The sequence below is a fragment of the Bombina bombina genome, chromosome 6 (assembly GCF_027579735.1).
Source record: "Bombina bombina isolate aBomBom1 chromosome 6, aBomBom1.pri, whole genome shotgun sequence".
NCBI classification, from domain to species: Eukaryota; Metazoa; Chordata; class Amphibia; order Anura; family Bombinatoridae; genus Bombina; species Bombina bombina.
In genome coordinates this window covers 525,703,324-525,724,277 of record NC_069504.1, presented here as the reverse complement: position 1 = coordinate 525,724,277, position 20,954 = coordinate 525,703,324, and the positions used below count along the sequence as shown (strand labels likewise).

At 38.2% G+C, this 20,954-nt stretch overlaps 1 protein-coding gene across 3 annotated transcripts in view; it reads left to right on the top strand.

The window, feature by feature from the left end:
- The window catches only part of GABPB1 (GA binding protein transcription factor subunit beta 1), a 437,479-nt gene that overhangs the window by 50,585 nt on the left and 365,940 nt on the right, over nt 1-20,954 (top strand). The window contains exon 1 of one of the 3 annotated variants that reach the window (XM_053717437.1): nt 846-1,166. The exons of the other annotated variants lie outside the window; for them this stretch is intronic. The gene's annotated coding sequence lies outside the window, so the exon portion shown is untranslated. Of the gene's footprint in view, nt 1-845; nt 1,167-20,954 lie in introns of those variants that run through there. 3 annotated transcript variants of the gene reach the window in all.

The window sequence follows — 20,954 nt, the reverse complement described above, 5'->3', positions numbered from 1 at the left end:
TCTGAATCACGAAAGAAAAACATTTGGGTTCAGTGTCCCTTTAACTTACTTATTTCCGCTAATAACTCCCACATACTTGTGTGGTATATTGATGTATTTAAAAAAATACCCATTTGACAAGGGGTTTGTAAATTACTGTGAAAGCACAGACAACTTTATCTGACAGACTTTATCTTTATTTAAAAACAAAAAAATGACCAATGAGTGTAACCTTTATGTACAAATATTAATAAAGATGAAAAAAATGAATTACCTCTAGGAAAACATATTGCTTGTCCAATTAAAAATGTCAATCTCATAGTAAGAATGCAATTTCATACTGGTACATAATGTGCAAGATTAAAAAGAACAATATATTATTTACTTTTATTATAGACTGAAATGCTCCAATAAGTTACAAATTGTACATTGGATGTTTCCTAATTTGTATAAAATGTAAAAAAATATAATAATAAAATGCTTACTCAAAAATATATTTGTATATATTGTTTTTTTCTTCCATACGTTACTTTGAAATCTTCATAGGATCCAAAATGCATGTAACGTCCTGTGAAACGTGTAATGTTTTTTGAAAGTTATAGGAATAATTTACATTAATGTTAATAAAAAGACAAGGTATCACTATTAGTGTAACAGTGTTGATAACTGTGCCAGCTTATGTGTAAGCCGCAAATATCAATTTAACAATAAGTTTAAAGACGAGGAACACAAAAATATACTAAATGCCAGAAAATAAATGAATGAACACAGACCTATCTATTCCCACTGATCTAAGACACGCATGCGCATTGGTCACACCGCCGCCACATCCCTATATCCCTCCGCCATCCTCCCTTTCCTTAAAATTATGAAATCAATTGAATAAAATAATATATAAGCATAATTAAATGCCCCGTAGTATTCGATCCTTGTTATATACAAAAACACAAGCACTCCAAAATATACGTGATCGCAGCTTAACTCATGGTCTCTGTATGCACAGTTGTGAAATGTCATATAACTGAAATATAGTGCACATCCGCCAGAAACGCAGGGACTTTTCTGCGAGAATTTTCGGCGCCGATGAGACGGCATTTGAAGTAAACCGGTTCGGTTCTAAGTGAAACCTCTCGGCTAAGAGTAGAGCAGTCGAAACTGGGCTGAGTGATAGAGGTACGGCGGGCACGGTAAGTACGCTCAGAGCTGATATTGGTTTTGTCAGGTTACCGAATCTTTTCCAGGTCAGTCTTGGGTGTCGGGCCCTACCGGATGTGGAAGTTGATCTCTTCTGTGGTAAAAAATAATTCAACTTCCCCCGGAACCCAGATCATCCGAACGATTTCCTGTTTATTGCGTTAAAGGCGGTGGGTTTCCGGGGATACGGGACAGTGCCGAGCTATTCCCGGGGTCCGGAGGTTTGAGGTGCTAGGTGGTGTAAAAGCTTGAATGGCTGACCTGTGTGTGCGTGGCGGGCATGGAGGCCCAGACTGCCATGGCCTCTGTGTTGTAACAGGCGGGAAAACTACTTATCAGACTTTGTGCAGATTGCATATAGTATACTTTACAGAATAAAAAAACATATTGTATTCTTGTTTTTTTTAATAGTCTGCAGTGTTCTAAAACTGACCCTCACAAACATGAACATATAGTAGATATATTCATCTAGCTGTATTTGTCCCTGCTCTCCCGATTATGGCAATTCAAAGTAGTCTAATTAAACACAAATTTCCTCTAGTCCCGGACAAATAAGAAATGTCAGGAGATGAGTAAAAAAACAAAACACAAGTACAATAACTCCCCCCCCCTCCTATGATTAGTAATCGTTTCCCTCAGGTCTAATACATTTGAATCCCTGACTATCCGACACACAGAGTGACGCATAATTTGAGTTCTGTTTTCCAGATTGAGCTATAAAATACCAATGTACTAAGTATTATTATTATTTGTGTTATGTGCTATACCAAATAGTACAGATACTTTTCTAACCCAATACATATTGCTCTAATGTTCGGGTTCTTAGCTTACTGGCTGCTTTTTTTTGTTTCATTACATTAGTGGTTATTCACATTGCTTTCCAATTAAAGGGATATTAACCCCAATTTTTTTCTTTCATGATTCAGATAGGGCATGCAATTTTCTAATTTACTCCTATTATCAATTTTTATTTGTTCTCATGTTATCTTGATTTGAAAAGTAATAAAAGGTTAGGAGCCGGCCCATTTTTAGTTCAGCACCTCGGTAGCGTTTGCTGATTGGTTTGCTACATTTAGCCACAAATCAGCAAGTGCTACCCAGGTGCTGAACAAAAAATGGTCCAGCTCTAAAGCTTACAGTACTGCTTTTTCAAATCAAGATAACATGAGAACAAAGTAAAATTGATAATATTAGTACATTAGAAAGGTGCATAAAATCTCATGCTCTATCTGAATCATGAAAGAAAAAAAATTGGGTTTAGAATCCCTTTAAGGGCTCCATTTATCAATCATTTGGGGAATTCTCGTTTCTGTTCTCTTATCAGTTCTCCACAGCTCTCCTTAGGAGAGGCGCACATGTGCGCCCATATTTATCATTAAAAAAGTTGTTTTTTCTCCATGGGAGAACTAATGATAAATTTCTCCAGTCAGATTAGTATCTTCTACTTAATAAGCAACTATTCTCCATGTCAATCATATATAAACCAATAGAAATCTTTATACAGCCTTCCTAGTAGCTTTGTTAACGCCCCTCTTCAGCAAACTTTCATATAAGAAAATAGATCTACATTTTCATTGTTTTAGTGCTTCAATTGTAGCGCTTTTTTATATCTTATTTTTATGCCCCAATAGATATCATTTTTGTGCTCTGTTATATATTATTTTGGCGCTCCATTATATATATTTTTTTTCTCCATCATAAATTATTATTGCACTCCAATAACCATTATTATTTTGCTTTGTTACAGATAATTGTTGCACCTTGTAGAGCCCTTTTTTGTGTGTGTAACTGCTACTACAACTGGTAGAGAATAGATTTCTAATGCTGTTCTCCACTTTAGCTATGGAGAACTTTAAGGTAGGAACTTGCAGGAGAACTTTCAGTCCTCCACAGGAGAATATAAATGATAAATTTGTAACTAGGAGAATTATGAGAACTATATGAAATACGACTAAAAAGATCTAATTTAACCCTTTTTTTGGAAAACATGTTCTCCAAGGAGAGTTAGAACAGAGTAGGAGAATTTTACAGTCGAACTTGCCCAATTTTAGGAGTATTTTTGAATGATAAATAGGGGAATTATTTCTCATGAGAACTTTTAGGAGAAAATATAGGAGAATTGGAATGATAAATAGAGCCCTAGCAGTATTCACAGAAAACTTTGCCAGTCCAATGGCATTATGAAGTAGCTTGGTTGGGGCATTAAACTACTTTACAATATAACATTTTTTGCTATCCAAAGCACAAGTATATTTTAACATAAATTGTTTTAACGATAATTTGGGCAGTAAATATTTAACATTTTTAATATTAGCTAATTTTAGCTTAATATTGGCTACGTTTTTAGCCAGATGGTGCACCCATTAAAAAAGTTCTGGGGAGAACACTGGGATGCATATACATCACCTGTTGGTGTTAAAGGGAAAGTAAACACCAAAAAATGTTATTGTTTAAAAAGATAGATAATCCCTTTAATTACCATTCCCCAGTTTTGCATAACCAGCACTGTTATAGAAATATACTTTTTACCTCTGTAAATACCTTGTATATAAGCTTCTGCTGACTGCCTCCTTATCTCAGATCTTTTGACAGACTTGCATTTCAGGCAAGGAGTGCTGACTCTTACAGGGACATTCCTTTCTTTGAATAGAAAAAATTGCAATATACATGTATTATCAAAAATGCTTCTAGTAAAAGTTATCACTGTTGCATAGATAGATATTGTCACTGCACCCACATTTTAATAATTCAGCTGCTCAGAGCGCCAGTGGGGCTTGTATCATGTCAGCAATTAACAAATTAAGTCATTACCAGATGGTACAAGCACCTTAGGCTCACTGAGCAAGTGCTGTGTTAAAATGCTGGTGCACGGTGCATACTTAAAGGGACATTAAATCCAAATTTTTTTCTTTCATGATTCAGATAAAAAATACAATTTTAAACAACATTCCAATTTACTTCAATTATCAAATTTGCTTCATTCTCTTAATATACTTTTCTGAAAAGCATATCTAGATAGGCTCAGTAGCTGTTGATTGGTGGTTGAAAATAGATGCCTTTGGTGATTGGCTCACCCATGTGCATTGCTATTTCTTCAACAAAGGATATCTAAAGAATGAAGCAAATTATATAATAGAAGTAAATTGGAATGCTGTTTAAAATTGTATTCTCTATATGGATTCTGAAAGAATTTTTTTGGGTTTAATGTCCCTTTAAATACACTTTTGAAACAGCTATAGCTTTTATTAGAAGCATTTTTTCTAATGCATGTATATTACAAAATTGCTTCTGTTCAATACCGAAATGCACCCATGTGGTTTCCAATTTTGGTTGGAGTATCACTTTAACCCCTTAGTGACCACAACACTTTTCCGTTTTCTGACCGTTTGGGACCAAGGCTATTTTTACATTTCTGCAGTGCTTGTGTTTAGCTGTAATTTTCCTCTTACTCATTTACTGTACCCACACATATTATATACCATTTTTTTCGCCATTAAATGGACTTTCTAAAAATACCATTATTTTCACCATATCTTATAATTTACTATAAAAAAAATTTCTAACTTTGACCCCCAAAATCTGTTACACATTTACAACCACCAAAAAACCCCTGTGCTAAATAGTTTCTAAATTTTGTCTTGAGTTTAGAAATACCCAATGTTTACATGTTCTTTGCTTTTTTTGCAAGTTATAGGGCAATAAATACAAGTAGCACTTTGCTATTTCCAAACCACTTTTTTTTCAAAATTAGTGATAGTTACATTGGAACACTGATATCTGTCAGGAATCCCTGAATATCCCTTGACATATATATATATATATATATATATATATATATATATATATTTTAGAAGACAACCCTAAGTATTGATCCAGGCCCATTTTGGTATATTTCGTGTCACAATTTCACTGCCAAATGCGATCAAATATAAAAAAAAATTGTTCACTTTTTCACAAACTTTAGATTTTTTTACTGAAATTATTTACAAACCGCTTGTGCAATTCTGGGACAAATGGTTGTAAATGCTTCTCTGGGATCCCCTTTGTTCAGAAATAGCAGACTTATATGGCTTTGGCGTTGCTTTTTGGTAATTTGAAGGCCGCTAAATGCCTCTGCGCACCACACGTTTATTATGCCCAGCAGTGAAGGGGTTAATTAGGGAGCTTGTAGGGTTAATTTTAGTTTTAGTCTAGTAGACAACCCAAAGTATTGATCTAGGCCCATTTTGGTATATTTCATGCCACCATTTCACCGCCAAATGCGATCAAATAAAAAAAAAAAAAAAAGTTAAATTTTTCACAATTTTAGGGTTCTCACTGAAATTATTTACAAATAGCTTGTGCAATTATGGCACAAATGGTTGTAAAAGCTTCTCTGGGATCCCATTTGTTCAGAAATAGCAGACATATATGGCTTTGGTGTTGCTTTTTGATAATTAGAAGGCCGCTAAATGCCGCTGCGCACCACACTTGTATTATGCCCAGCAGTGAAGGGGTTAATTAGGTAGCTTGTAGGGAGCTTGTAGAGTTAATTTTAGCTTTAGTGTAGAGATCAGCCTCCAACCTGACACATCCCACCCCCTGATCCCTCCAAACAGCTCTCTTCCCTCCCCCACCCCACAATTGTCCCTGCCATCTTAAGTACTGGCAGAAAGTTGTCTGCCAGTACTAAAATAAAAGTTTAAAAAAAAAAAAAAAAAAACATTCTGCTGTGCAGGATCCCCCCTTAGCCCCCAACCTTCTTGATCCCCTCTCCCCCTCTACCTTATTGTGCACCATCTTGGGTAGCTGTCTGCCAGTACCCAGTTGGCCATAAAACATGATATTTTTTTTAATTTTTAAATATTTTTCTGTAGTGTAGCTGCCCTCCCTCAATAACCAACCCCCTCCCAGACCCCTTAGATAAACCCCCCTCCTCTCTCCCACCTTATCTAAGCAAATTGTGCCATAGTGTAGCGTTCCCACCCGCCCCGTGCGAGCCCCTGCACGTGATCCCGTCCCCTCTGACGCACATCTCCCCATCAATGGCCGCCCACCCACCCACCCACCAACAATCGTGATCATCGATGTCTGATGCAGAGAGGGCCACAGAGTGACTCTCTCTGCATCGGATGTCTAAAAAATGTTATTGCAGGATGCCTCAATATCGAGGTATCACTGCAATAACATGAAAGCGTCTGGAAACGATCAGGATCGCTTCCACCGCTTGAAAACACCAACGACGTACAGGGTACATCCTTGGTCGTTAACAACCGTTTTTTGTAGGACATACCCTGTACATCGTTGGTGGTTAAGGGGTTAAATAACTTCACCTGCATGAGCACAATGTTATCTATATGAAATACATGAACTACCTCTAGCTGTGAAAAACTGTCAAATGCATTCAAATTAGAGGCGGCCTTCAAGGGCTTAGAAATTAGCATATGAGCCTACCTAGTATTAGCCTTGAACTAAGAATAGCAAGAGAACAAAGCAAATTTGATGATAAAAGTAAATTAGAAAGTTGTTTAAAATGTCATTCCCTATCTGAATCATGAAAGTTTAATTTGGACTTTACTATCCCTTTAATTACCTCAATAGAGGATACTGTGTATTTAAATAACAAGAAGGTAATGAGACTCTAAATAGAAAAAAAATCCTTTATTGGTAAATTATCTTGGTTTTGAACAAAGAGGCCGCATCTTACTTCTTCACTGCAATATTACCATGGTACAAATAGACACAAAGATCAAGATCACTTTTGGACATACATATAATAGGCTAGAGATTCCTCACTGGCTTGATAACTGATATCCAGCCTAGCTTTCCTTCACCAACCCCTCCAACTGTTGCAGTTGTTGACTGCATCTGCTCTCCGGGATCACCCGTAAACGGCATTCTCTGCCGCAAGGAGTGGCTCATTTTCTAAATAAATATTCACTGCCAGGGTAGTCACTGGTGGCTTAAGGAGAAGCTAGCGCCAGGAATAGGAACCTCTTTCTCCATGAACAGCAGGATTCATGAGAGCAGCCCGGTTGCTGGAGGTGTAATTTCCTCTTGCTCCATCAGCTCTGACTACATCTTCATCCACAATCAATCCATCTTGATCAAAACTGTTATAGGGACACTGAACACAAATTTTTTCTTTTGTGATTCAGATAGAGCATGCAATTTTAAGCAACTTTCTAATTTACTCCTATTATCAAATTTTCTTCATTCTCTTGGTATCTTTATTTGAAATGCAAGAATGTAAGTTTAGATTCCGGCCCATTTTTGGTGAACAACCTTGGTGGTTTTTGCTGATTGGCGGATAAATTCATCCACCAATAAAAAAAGTGCTGTCCATATTCTTAACCAAAAAAGCCTATATGCCTTTTTCAAATAAAGATAGCAAGAGAACAAAGAAAAAATGATAATAGGAGTGAATTAGAAAGTTGCTTAAAATTGCATGCTCGATCTGAATCATGAAAGAAAAAAAATTGGGTTCAGTGTCCCTTTAACATAGTTATCTTGCTCCAGAATCACCCTGATCTGAATAGTGCTTTTATTTCCACATTTGGATCCTAAGGATCCGAATGCACACGTCTAATCCCCATCGTTTTAAAAATGTGGACTCCAATAAAAGCATATTTTTCAATAAGCAGTATGAGTTTCTTGAAATGCTCTTCTAGTAGCATGTGTACTGATACCCCAAACGCTTGTGTACTTAATGCCATACTTGGTCTAATACTCTGTTTTGGCTGTATTAAAGTGAATGTAAATTTTGATGCTAAAGTGCCCGGTTTTTAAAAATTCGATTAAAAACAGGGGCACTTTAATTCATCAAAATTTACATTTCACTCGTTGTGAAAAAATACTTACCTTTTAATCTTGACAAAGCCTCTTCCTGGGTCTAAAATGAGGAATCCGGCTTCCTCCAATCACGGCATTGAATCAGACACTGATTCCCCCGGGGGGAACTTTAAAGTAAAACTTTAGATTCTGGCTTTTTAGTGACATATGAGGGCTGGAGTTGAGCTTCACCGATATGAACAGAGAAAGTGTATTAAGTGTCACAGGGACAAGTGCCAGATAAATGTGCCACTGTGAAATGGGTAAAGTGCATCATACTGAAGTGACATTGATTGCATATAATTATTAATAGCAACTGACTATATATCTGTGTTTTATGTGTTTATTATTCTCTGTGGTAATATTGGCAAATATTAAATTCCGGAAAGCATAAAACAAATTTCTGATTCCTATAAATTTACTTCATTAACATATCTAGTACAAGCTTGTGAAATCAAGTGATACACATGATTTCCATTTTTGCTCATGTAAAAGATTAATAATATTTGTGCTACAGTTGGGGTACATAGGAAACAACTGTATGCCTAGAGGGGTACTTGCTACAAAAAAGTAGAGGAACACTGGTTGTACTTGCTACAAAAAAGTAGAGAAACACTGGTTTAGATCATAGAGTTCTCGAAGGTGGTATCATTCAGTGCAGTTTGATGTACACACTCAAAATCAGTCCTTATAGCTTTCAAAACTGTATGACAATGGGATCAACTGATATTCAGTGGATAATAAGTTTCGTTCTCTGTTGCCAATATTGTTGCTGGCCATGGAATTGACTGTACATACCCCCATTGTTTACATTTTAATGTCTGACACTTCAAATACAATGGATTTTAACAATTAGACTTTTTTGTTTTTATTATTTTTAAAGTATTTAAGGGATATGAGACAGTGATCCTTCAGTAAAAAAATGTTAAATAAAAGTAAACATAAAAAAAACAAATTGTGTTAATAAACAGTAAACAGCTTACTATATAATATAGAAAAGTTCATAGGTATATGCACTCTCACCAACAATTCACCTGCCAGTGTGCTCTCAAGGGGTATGTAATAGTGCGTAGGACAAAGCACTCACTGGACTTTAGACATCAAGCGTGAAAAAACTTTAATGTGACGTTTCGGGACCTCAAACGTCCCTTCCTCTGACAAACAAAAATTGCAAATAAACAGGCTTATAAAGGCCTACATAACCCTCCCCAGGTGAAGCTCCAATCACTGGAGATCGTGTGCAAAACACGATCTCCAGTGAGCACAGATTCTCCTACTCACAAAATATGTGAAAAAAATACCTCTGTGTCCACTAACACATGTGTTGTATCTGTATAAAAGTGTACTAGTGACTATACAATAATGTGCACAGTGGAAATATATGCACATTGTTAGCCACCTGGATAACATGAATTTAGATTCTAATTAGACAAACTGGTCTCAAGAAAATCTCTATCAAGTAATATGGGTAGAGTTACAAGACCATTCATAATTACAAGACCATTCATAATTGCCTCTTCTGAAAGGATAAGACAATACTGTTATTAGTGCTTATTATGGGCAGAGTATTCATATTTGCCACTTATAACAAACTAAGGCAATGAGGCATACTGGTACAGCCTGGGGCTCATACACCAACAAAAGTAATGTAAGACTCAGTGTAGCGCAATAGTAACTCACTCTCTAATTTACTTAAAGTAGATCACACATAACATGCCATTTTACCAATGTGATCCTATCGCATAAACCACATACCTGGGCTAGCAGCGTGGCCGCCAGACGGACATCTGAGACGCACACACCCGACTCTGTGTGATGACGTCATGCGGCTACACGCTATGCTAAATACCAGGTTGCCATAGTGACATTGTACACTATTGGACTAAATACGGAAACGAAACTGCCATTACTACCGGTACAGATGTGAATCTAAACCCTGTACAGCCCAATAAAGTGAATCTTGGAATGGATACTATAATAAGTCAGAGTGACTCAAAGCGGCATATGTTGTTAATGCAGCTGTTTGTATTTAGTTAAACCCATAGATAGAGCCACTAAATTTACCATCCTAATAACCTCTCAGAGAACACCAAAGTAATGCTCAAAAGCAGTCATAAACAAATGTCAATGAAGTACAAGAAAAAGTAAACAAATAAAATGTAAACAAATAAAATAAAGTAAAATAAGAGAAAGTAGATAAAATAAATGAAATGAAATAAAATTAAAGATAATGATAAAAATATCATAAAAATAATAAATATAAAAATGATTAAAACTTGATCATGCCCATTAATTATAATCCCAAACCGCAATACACCCCTATGCAGAATATGGAATGTCCCAAATCAGATCCAACAAAATATATATATATATATATATATACCCAGAAGCAGAACTTTTTTTCACTTTCTGCGATGAGATTTTTTTTAGTTAAAAATGTTCTGCAGGTCATTTTGAAATAGAAATCACTTCACCATGGTCTCTTCATGCATACCCCCCTGCATATCAATATCACCCTGGTCTCTTCATGCATATACCCCTGCATATCAATATCACCCGGGTCTCTTCATGCATACCCCCCTGCATATCAATATCACCCTGGTCTCTTCATGCATACCCCCCTGCATATCAATATCACCCTGGTCTCTTCATGCATACCCCCCTGCATATCAATATCACCCTGGTCTCTTCATGCATACCCCCCTGCATATCAATATCACCCTGGTCTCTTCATGCATACCCCCCTGCATATCAATATCACCCTGGTCTCTTCATGCATACCCCCCTGCATATCAATATCACCCTGGTCTCTTCATGCATACCCCCCCTGCATATCAATATCACCCTGGTCTCTTCATGCATACCCCCCCTGCATATCAATATCACCCTGGTCTCTTCATGTATACCACCCTTGCTTATCAATATCACCATGGTCTCTTCATGCATACCCCCCTGCATATCAATATCACCCTGGTCTACTCTCTTCATGCATACCCCCTTTGTATTCAATATCATTATGGTCTCTTCATGCATACCCCCCCCCCCCCTTCATATCAATATCACCCTGGTCTCTTCATGCATACCCCCCCCTTCATATCAATATCACCCTGGTCTCTTCATGCATACCCCCTGCAATATATTATATAAACATACTTTCACTGCACATATACCCCACCATACTGATTTTATTATGATTACTAGAATCATTTTTTTTAAAGGGCCAGTGTACACTAAAATCATGGATCATATACCAGTAATAAATTCCCTAATTAATTAAATGAGATATGTATAGGAATTTTGAAAAACAATGCTTTTAGTACATTTTACTTTTTTATTTCCTGCTCCTGAAATATTCTGGATGGTGCTGGCATTCCCCAAGAAAAGGGCTGAGCTGTGCTTGAGGCTAGAATGCCCACCCTCCAATCATAAGCCATATGCAAATCCACATTGCACTCCAGCAAAACAGATAGTTATTAGAAAAGACAACAATAGGTCCAAGCAGTGCAACCTTTATTAACTCAAACAGAATGTATACTTGAATCAGACCAAGTATTTTACTGCATATGTATGTAACCCCAGTCCATCCTCCATTCCATTTAAACAGCAGTATATCGGTGCCAGACAGAACACTGTGTGTGGAGCAGCTCCATATAAAGAAGACCGGCAATGCGTGTTCTACGCAGCAGCTGCCTATGACACAAACTCAGAGTAGATGAAGAATATATCGTAGGCTCCTTGACACGCTACAGTGTAGCAGCGTTCAGTTGCGATGTTTTCCCTCAATTTGAATTATTTGCCTGCCCACACAAATTTACTGTGGATCGCTAGCCGGACCTGAAGCAACACTACTTGTTTCACTAGATGAAGACACTGCTTCACATTCCGTGGGCTTCTTGCACAGACCTGCCCCTGCATCAGTGCACAACATGGGATATCCGTTCAGAAATTGTTATGCTGTACAGTACCTGGTCTCCGGTATATAATATCTTGCAAATCACCATGTTGTGCACTGATGCAGGGGCAGGTCTGTGCAAGAAGCCCACGGAATGTGAAGCAGTGTCTTCATCTAGTGAAACAAGTAGTGTTGCTTCAGGTCCGGCTATCGATCCACAGTAAATTTGTGTGGGCAGGCAAATAATTCAAATTGAGGGAAAACATTGCAACTGAATGCTGCTACACTGTAGCGTGTCAAGGAGCCTACGATATATTCTTCATCTACTCTGAGTGTGTGTCATAGGCAGCTGCTGCGTAGAACACGCATTGCCGGTCTTCTTTATATGGAGCTGCTCCACACACAGTGTTCTGTCTGGCACCGATATACTGCTGTTTAAATGTAATGGAGGATGGACATATGGAGTCTTCATCTAGTGAAACAAGTGGAGTTGCTTCAGGTCCTGCTAGCGATTGTGGCAGGCAAATAATCCAAATTGAGGCATGAAGGTGCTCAGACAGAGAAGGGAGTGGGAAGTCAGGGTTGAGGATCGTCTCTTAGCAAGCAGCATGGGTTGGGAGAGCAATATGAAAAACTGCATATTTATTATTAAAAAAATATATACACACACTTCCAATAAGTTTACCAATTCACTCACAACTTTAGCACACAGAAAACTTGGATGTATAATGTCTGGCCCTGACTTACCAATTCTGCAATCTTTTACCCTCCGCATTTGAGTTCAGGAAGAGAGAAGAAATTGAAAACAGAGCAACGTAGTAAATATTTAGACTGAGATAGAACGGGACAGTGACACCTGCAGGTAAAAATTAAAAGTGCAGGCAATTTTTTTTTTTTACTGTCACGTCCGGTCTTTCTGCAGACACACTACAGATTCTGCGATGAGATCGCACATCGCACAGTGTTCTGCCTTGGGGTATATATATATATATATATATATATATTGTGCGGTACTTAGGCTATCGTACCGCACAACGTATATATACATCCTGAGCTTCAGGAAGCTCCAGCAGTCATGGCTGTTAAAGGGACACTGTAAGTAAATATTTTCTATGCCTGTTACTAACTAACTACCCCAAATACGCTTTTTATCAATAGCATTTCATTAACATATCTCTACCGTATATCAGAAATCTTGTCTGTAAATTTAATTGTTTTCCAAACCCACTCCGTGGGTATCCTTTGCTCTGTACCAATCCGTTTACAATACCTAGGTTTCAAAATGGCGCTTTAAACACAAAGTTATTGGTTTAAGTATTTTGAACACTCAGTGCTGAAAATAGTGGGCAGTATAACGTGACATCATCGGCGAATAAAAGATATAACTTTTAGAACGTTATGAAACTTCGTTTTGGAGAAAATATAGGTCAGTAGGTTTTAATTAATGTTTATTAACTTTAATATGTTAGTTGTTTAGCTTAAAAATTATAACAGAAAGTAATCCTTTAAGTTAAAGCCGAGAGCTGAACAGGCATCTGCCCGCATATGGAACCGGAGTGTGATCGGTGCTCCAATTCCATATGAGGGCAGATGCCAGATCGTTACACACAGTGACACTGTCTGGGTCACTGTGTGTGGTGATCATCTACTGGTGCCAGTGGGAGGGGGATGTAATACATTTTGCTATGATTTCTATTAGGGCTGCAACAACTAATCGGTAAGTTTGATCATAAAAATAGTTGTCAACAAATCTCATCAATTAGGTGGTCAGCGATTAGTTGGTCAGTTGCACAGCACCAGCTGATTTAATCTGATGATCTACTGCAACTAAGATTGTGCAAAAATAATAAATAAAAATGTTTGCACAATACCATGTGCAGGAGTTCATTGGATTGAAGCAGCTGGTGCTGTGCAATTAACCAACTAATCGCTGACCACCTAATTGATAATGAGATTCTTTGACAACTATTTTTATGATCAATCTTACCGATTAGTTGTTGCAGCCCTTATTTCAATTAGGTATAGCCCATTGCTTAGTGCTTTTTTTATTACAACAATGAAACAGGCTGTGTTATATCCCTTTAAGATAAAGAATACAATTTAAAAAAAAAACAAAATACATTGTAAAAACATGCTTATTGATTAAAACTATCTAGATTGTGAATGTCCCTGAATCTTATTATTAATAAATATGTTGATCAATTGGTTGGAAACCATGTTAATCTTTTTCTGAGATTAAAATATAAATGACTCATGAATTTAAAAAACAAACAAAAAAAGTGACATGGCAAGATATGCAAATGAATGCACACAGACTTTTTACAGTTGACAAGTATGTTTACAATTTATAATATATGCTTCCTTATGACATTTCATCCTGGAATACTTTTACTCACATTATTCTAATGCAGTTTTCTAAAACTAATAAAATATGTTTTTCACTTGTGTATATTATATATAAATATATGCTTTAGCCTGTTGTCTTTCTGTCATGTTTTATATCTCAACGTTAAATACTTGGTCTTCAGAGGGGAAGAAGCATTAGTTTTCAAGAAAGAGTCCGTGACGTGCGTTATTGGTATGAAGTTTCTGTAACTGACATCATTTACAATGTTTTACTGCACTATACTTGTTCCAAGGGCACTACTGTTTGAAAAATCCAGTTCCTTGCACCACTGGAAAAGATTATCTAACATGCAAATGAATGAGAGAGGATGCCTTTAATCCCTTTGTTACTGGGAATCTCAGAGAAAAATGACCAAAATACCAGAGGATTTTTAGCATTTTTGATATTGCTCCATTTAAACAGAAATGTTTTATTTATTTTAAGAGGACACACCCAAGGTATTGATCTAGGCCTATTTTGGTATATTTCATGCCACCGTTTCACCGGGCTAATGTGATCATATAAAAAAAAAAAAATTTTGGTTTTCTCGCTAAAATTATTTACATACATCTTATGCAGTCATAACACAAATAGATGTAAAAGCGTCTCTAGGTTCACCTTTGTTCACAAACAGCAGATATGCATGACTTTTCCATTTCTTTTTGTTAATTATAAGGCTGCTAATTGCAGCTGCGCTCCACAGTTCTGAAATTCTCGGCAGTGGAGGGGTTAATTATTTAGCAGGCAAGTGCAATAGTATTGTAATGTAGTGATTACCCTCCCACCTCCCTGAATCCTCCCAAACAGCTCTCTTTCACCCCTCCACCCACAATCCTCCCCACCATCTTAGGTACTGGCAGACAGTTTGCCAGTATGTAGTTTAGGGCAATTTTTTTAATTATAATTATTTCTTTCTGCAATGTAGGGAACCATCTCCAACCCTCCCACCTCCCTGATCCTCTCCCCCCCCCCCCCCCAACAGCTCTTTAACCCCCCCACTAGTGGCGACCATCTTAGGTATTGGCAGCTGTCTGTCAGTACCTAGTTTATATGTATTTTCTATTTTTTTTAATGGATTTATTATTTTCTGTAGTGCAGTGATGCCCCCTTTCCCCCTCCCCACGATTGTCATGTAGTGTGACCCTTTCCCAATCCACACAGTTTTCTATAGTACAGCATCCCATTCCTCCCTCTCCCCTCCAAACTTTAATTTTCTTCAGTGTAGGATCTTGTCCGCCGCTCCCTCCCTTGCAAACCCGCATCCATCCTTCTTTCCCACACCTTCCACCAGCACATAAGATGATTGTTACAGACGGTGACACACATAGTGTCATTGTCTGTAACAATCGGCTATCTGCCTTTATATGGAACTGGAGCGCCTATCGTGCTCTGTTTCCATATGAAGAGAGATGTTATGTGGTGCGATGGGCAAAGTACTGCATAACGTATATATAAATCTTTTTGGGTAAAAGAGTTAAAGGCCAATAACAGTCGAAAAAAATGACATTCTATTATTTATTATGGTCTAGTTTCCATTGATGTGATAAAAACCTTTAATCTCCATTAAAGTCTAAGGAGATTTTTGGTATTTATCTAGGGGTATTTTGACACATTATGTTTTACACTTTTATCGCCAAGGGCCGAAAATAAAATTTAAGGGTAAAAAAGAAAAAAAAACAAAATAAACTTTATTAAAACAAAATGTATTAAAAAAAATATATAAAAGCACTTTATTAAATTAGAATGATATACCTGTACTTTATTTACTGTATGTGTTCACTGTGACAGAAGGGAAGAGGGCTAAGAAAAGCCATTGTTAACAAACAATGGTTTGTCATTTTTTTACATGACTGGGTGTCACAGTAATCACATGACCATGAGCCACTTTTTTGGGCATCACTGGACTGCCTCACTCTTGAGGTATCCAGTGATTGGCCACTGAGCCTGTTGCCAGCATGCACTGGGGCATGCTAGTATTTAGGGTCCATTTTAAGTATACAAACACTGTGACTGGCTGTCACAGTGATTGTATGCTCAGTAGCTGTCATTTTTGACACTCTGCTTCTGGCTATCCTCACATGCAGGCTTCCAACAGCAGCATGAGATACACACTGATCGCAGCGTGTATCTCATAAGTGCAAGCACCCCCTGGCAGGCATGGGGTCACAGGGATAACCCGGGTGGCCTCCATTATGTTATTTTTGCTCTGCTTTTCTCCTGAGGCATGCAGAAATAGCGTGGTCACGCCATCACAGGAGCATTAACAGCTCAAGACAAAGCCACTGTATAGGATACCTGCTGGTCCTTAAGGGCTAAATGACCAGTGCTCTACCCTGCATGGCACTGGTCATTAAGGGGTAAAAATTGAAGTCTTGTTAGCAAATTTTGCATTGTGTTGCAGTCAAGTGATTTATACTACTTGAAAAGACTCTTTTAAAAAAAGACAGTTTACTCCAGAATTTTTATTGCTTAAAAAATAATCCCTTTATTACCTATTCCCCAGTTTTACATAACCAGCGTGGTTATATTTTTTACCTCTGTGATTACCTTGTATCTAAGCCTCTGCAGACTGCCCCCTTATTTCAATTCTTTTGACAGACTTGCATTTTGGCCAGCCAGTGCTGACTCTTAGGTAAATCCACAGGAGTGGATGTTATCTATAGGGCACTAGGGCTAGCTAACTAGGGCTTTCCAGGTGTGAAAAACTGTCCAAATAATTTGAGATAAGAGGCACCTTCAATGGCTTAGAAATTAGCATATGAGCCTACCTAGGTTTAGCTTTCAACAAAGAATACCAAGAGAACATTGCAAATTTGATGATAAAAGTAAATGATAAAGTTGTTTAAAATTGCATGCCCTATCTGAATCATGAAAGTTTTCATTTTTACTAGAATATCTCTTTAAGTACATTTATCTTTTCTCCTTTGCTGTGTTCAATTAGGGATTGATATACATTATCTCCTACACCAATCAGGCAATCATTTGCAGCCTTTTGCTTGGTTAACATTATATTAAAAATGGGCAAAATAAGTAATGAAAGTATGCTGCAAAGTTATTTGTTTAACAACATGTCTAAGCATATTTTATGAGGAATTATATTTTGAGTTTAATTTGTCATTAAACATGGCAAATACAGAATGCCTGTAGGTTCCCTCCTCATGGCACAGCTTAAGCCATTGATATCTAATTTACTCAAGTCTACTATCTCAGTCATATTTAAAAGTGTTCTTTTCTATCACCAGACCCCGTCACAACACCATGGCCTTCCAGGTTCTTGACGTAACCCTCATCCATCTTAAATGGGTCGCCATGACCCTACCAGCCCCTTCAGTGTGTTCCATTCACCAGCAGAATAAAGTTGAATTTTTTTACCCTAACTTACAAAGCCCTTAATAACATATGTAACTCTGCACTAACCTATACTAAAAATGTATATCCTTGGTGCTCTTCTCACAACTTTTACCTTCCCCACTTACAATGAATCACATTCTACCATGCAGGTGTAGCAGGCTTTTTCCATAGCATCCCCATTCTATGGAATTCCCTTCCTTGCTATTTGACTCGCACATTTTTTTTATACCTTTTTTAAAATGATCCTTATAAACCCACTTATTTAGAGATGCATAACACTTAAAGGGACAATGTACTGTAAAACTGGTTTCCCCTTAATGTGTTTCTAATGACCTCTTAAACTAGCTACGGAGTATAACATGTATGAGAAATTGCTAATTTCTTCTGTTATGTGTGATCAGTCCACGGGTCATCATTACTTCTGGGATATAACTCCTCCCCAACAGGAAATGCAAGAGGATTCACCCAGCAGAGCTGCATATAGCTCCTCCCCTCTACGTCAGTCCCAGTCATTCTCTTGCACCCAACGACTAGATAGGATGTGTGAGAGGACTATGGTGATTATACTTAGTTTTTATGACTTCAATCAAAAGTTTGTTATTTTAAAATAGCACCGGAGCGTGTTATTACTTCTCTGGCAGAGTTTGAGGAAGAATCTGACAGAGATTTTTTACTATGATTTTAACCGGAGTCGTTAAGATCATATTGCTGTTCTCGACCATCTGAGGGAGGTAAAGGCTTCAGATCAGGGGACAGCGGGCAGATGAATCTGCATTGAGGTATGTGGCAGTTTTTATTTTCTGAATGGAATTGATGAGAAAAGCCTGCCATACCGTTAAAATGACATGTATGTATACACTTCAGTATTCTGGGGATGGTATTTCACCGGAACTACTGTGTTAAGGTCACTAATCCTTTTAATAACTATTCTCATGTTAAACGTTTTTGCTGGAATGTAGAATCGTTTACATTGCTGAGGTACTGTGTGAATAAATGTTTGGGCATTATTTTCCACTTGGCAGTTTTTTGCTTTAATTGTGACAGTTTCGTTTCTCTTCACTGCTGTGTGGGAGAGGGAGGGGCCGTTTTTGGCGCTCTTTGCTACGCATCAAAAAATTCCAGTCAGCTACTTTTATATGTCCTGCATGATCCGGTTCATCTCTGACAGATCTCAGGGGTCTTCAAACTTCTTTGAAGGGAGGTAAATTCTCTCAGCAGAGCTGTGAGAATTCTTATAGTGACTGTGTATAAAAAACGTTGTTTTGTTTTTCTTATGTACAAATTTAATTAGTGTTGTTTTTTACTAATGGGAACAAACCTTTGCTAAAAGTTGTGTTGTTTTAAAATTTGATGCAATAACTGTTTTTCAGTTCATTATTTCAACTGTCATTTAATCGTTAGTACCTCTTTGAGGCACAGTACGTTTTTTGCTAAAAAAGATTATAACCAAGTTGTAAGTTTTTTGCTAGTGTGTTAAACATGTCTGACTCAGAGGAAGATATCTGTGTCATTTGTTCCAATGCCAAGGTGGAGCCCAATAGAAATTTATGTACTAACTGTATTGATGCTACTTTAAATAAAAGTCAATCTGTACAATGTGAACAAATTTCACCAAACAGCGAGGGGAGAGTTATGCCGACTAACTCGCCTCACGCGACAGTACCTGCATCTCCCGCCCGGGAGGTGCGTGATATTTTGGCGCCTAGTACATCTGGGCGGCCATTACAGATAACATTACAAGATATGGCTACTGTTATGACTGAAGTTTTGTCTAAATTACCTGAACTAAGAGGCAAGCGTGATCACTCTGGGGTGAGAACAGAGTGCGCTGACAATGCTAGGGCCATGTCTGATACTGCGTCACAGCTCGCAGAGCATGAGGACGGAGAGCTTCATTCTGTGGGTGACGGTTCTGATCCAAACAGATTGGACTCAGATATTTCAAATTTTAAATTTAAATTGGAGAACCTCCGTGTACTACTAGGGGAGGTCTTAGCAGCTCTCAACGATTGTAACACTGTTGCAATACCAGAGAAACTGTGTAGGTTGGATAAATACTTTGCGGTACCGGCGAGTACTGACGTTTTTCCTATACCTAAGAGACTAACTGAAATTGTTACTAAGGAGTGGGATAGACCCGGTGTGCCGTTCTCACCCCCTCCAATATTTAGAAAGATGTTTCCAATAGACGCCACCACTCGGGACTTATGGCAAACGGTCCCCAAGGTGGAGGGAGCAGTTTCTACTTTAGCTAAGCGTACCACTATCCCGGTGGAGGATAGCTGTGCTTTCTCAGATCCAATGGATAAAAAATTAGAGGGTTACCTTAAGAAAATGTTTGTTCAACAAGGTTTTATATTACAACCCCTTGCATGTATCGCGCCGATTACGGCTGCGGCAGCATTTTGGATTGAGTCGCTTGAAGAGAACCTTAGTTCCTCTACGCTAGACGACATTACGGACAGGCTTAGAGTCCTTAAACTAGCTAATTCTTTCATTTCGGAGGCCGTAGTACATTTAACCAAACTTACGGCTAAGAACTCAGGATTCGCCATACAGGCACGCAGGGCACTGTGGCTAAAATCCTGGTCAGCTGATGTTACTTCTAAGTCCAAATTACTTAATATACCTTTCAAGGGGCAGTCCTTATTCGGGCCCGGTTTGAAAGAAATTATCGCTGACATTACGGGAGGTAAGGGCCACGCCCTACCTCAAGACAAGGCCAAAGCTAAGGCTAGACAGTCTAATTTTCGTCCCTTTCGGAATTTCAAAACAGGAGCAGCATCAACCTCCACTGCACCAAAACAGGAAGGAGCTGTTGCTCGTTACAGGCAAGGCTGGAAGCCTAACCAGTCCTGGAACAAAAGCAAGCAGGCCAGGAAACCTGCTGCTGCCCCAAAGACAGCATGAACCGAGAGCCCCCGATCCGGGACCGGATCTAGTAGGGGGCAGACTCTCTCTCTTCGCCCAGGCCTGGGCAAGAGATGTTCAGGATCCCTGGGCACTAGAGATCATATCTCAGGGATACCTTCTAGACTTCAAATTATCTCCCCCAAGAGGGAGATTTCATCTGTCAAGGTTGTCAACAAACCAGATAAAGAAAGAAGCGTTTCTACGCTGCGTACAAGATCTGTTAACAATGGGAGTGATCCATCCGGTTCCGTGGTCGGAACAAGGACAAGGGTTCTACTCAAACCTGTTTGTGGTTCCCAAAAAAGAGGGAACTTTCAGGCCAATCTTAGATTTAAAGACTCTAAACAAATTCCTAAGAGTTCCATCGTTCAAAATGGAAACTATTCGGACAATTTTACCCATGATCCAAGAGGGTCAGTACATGACCAC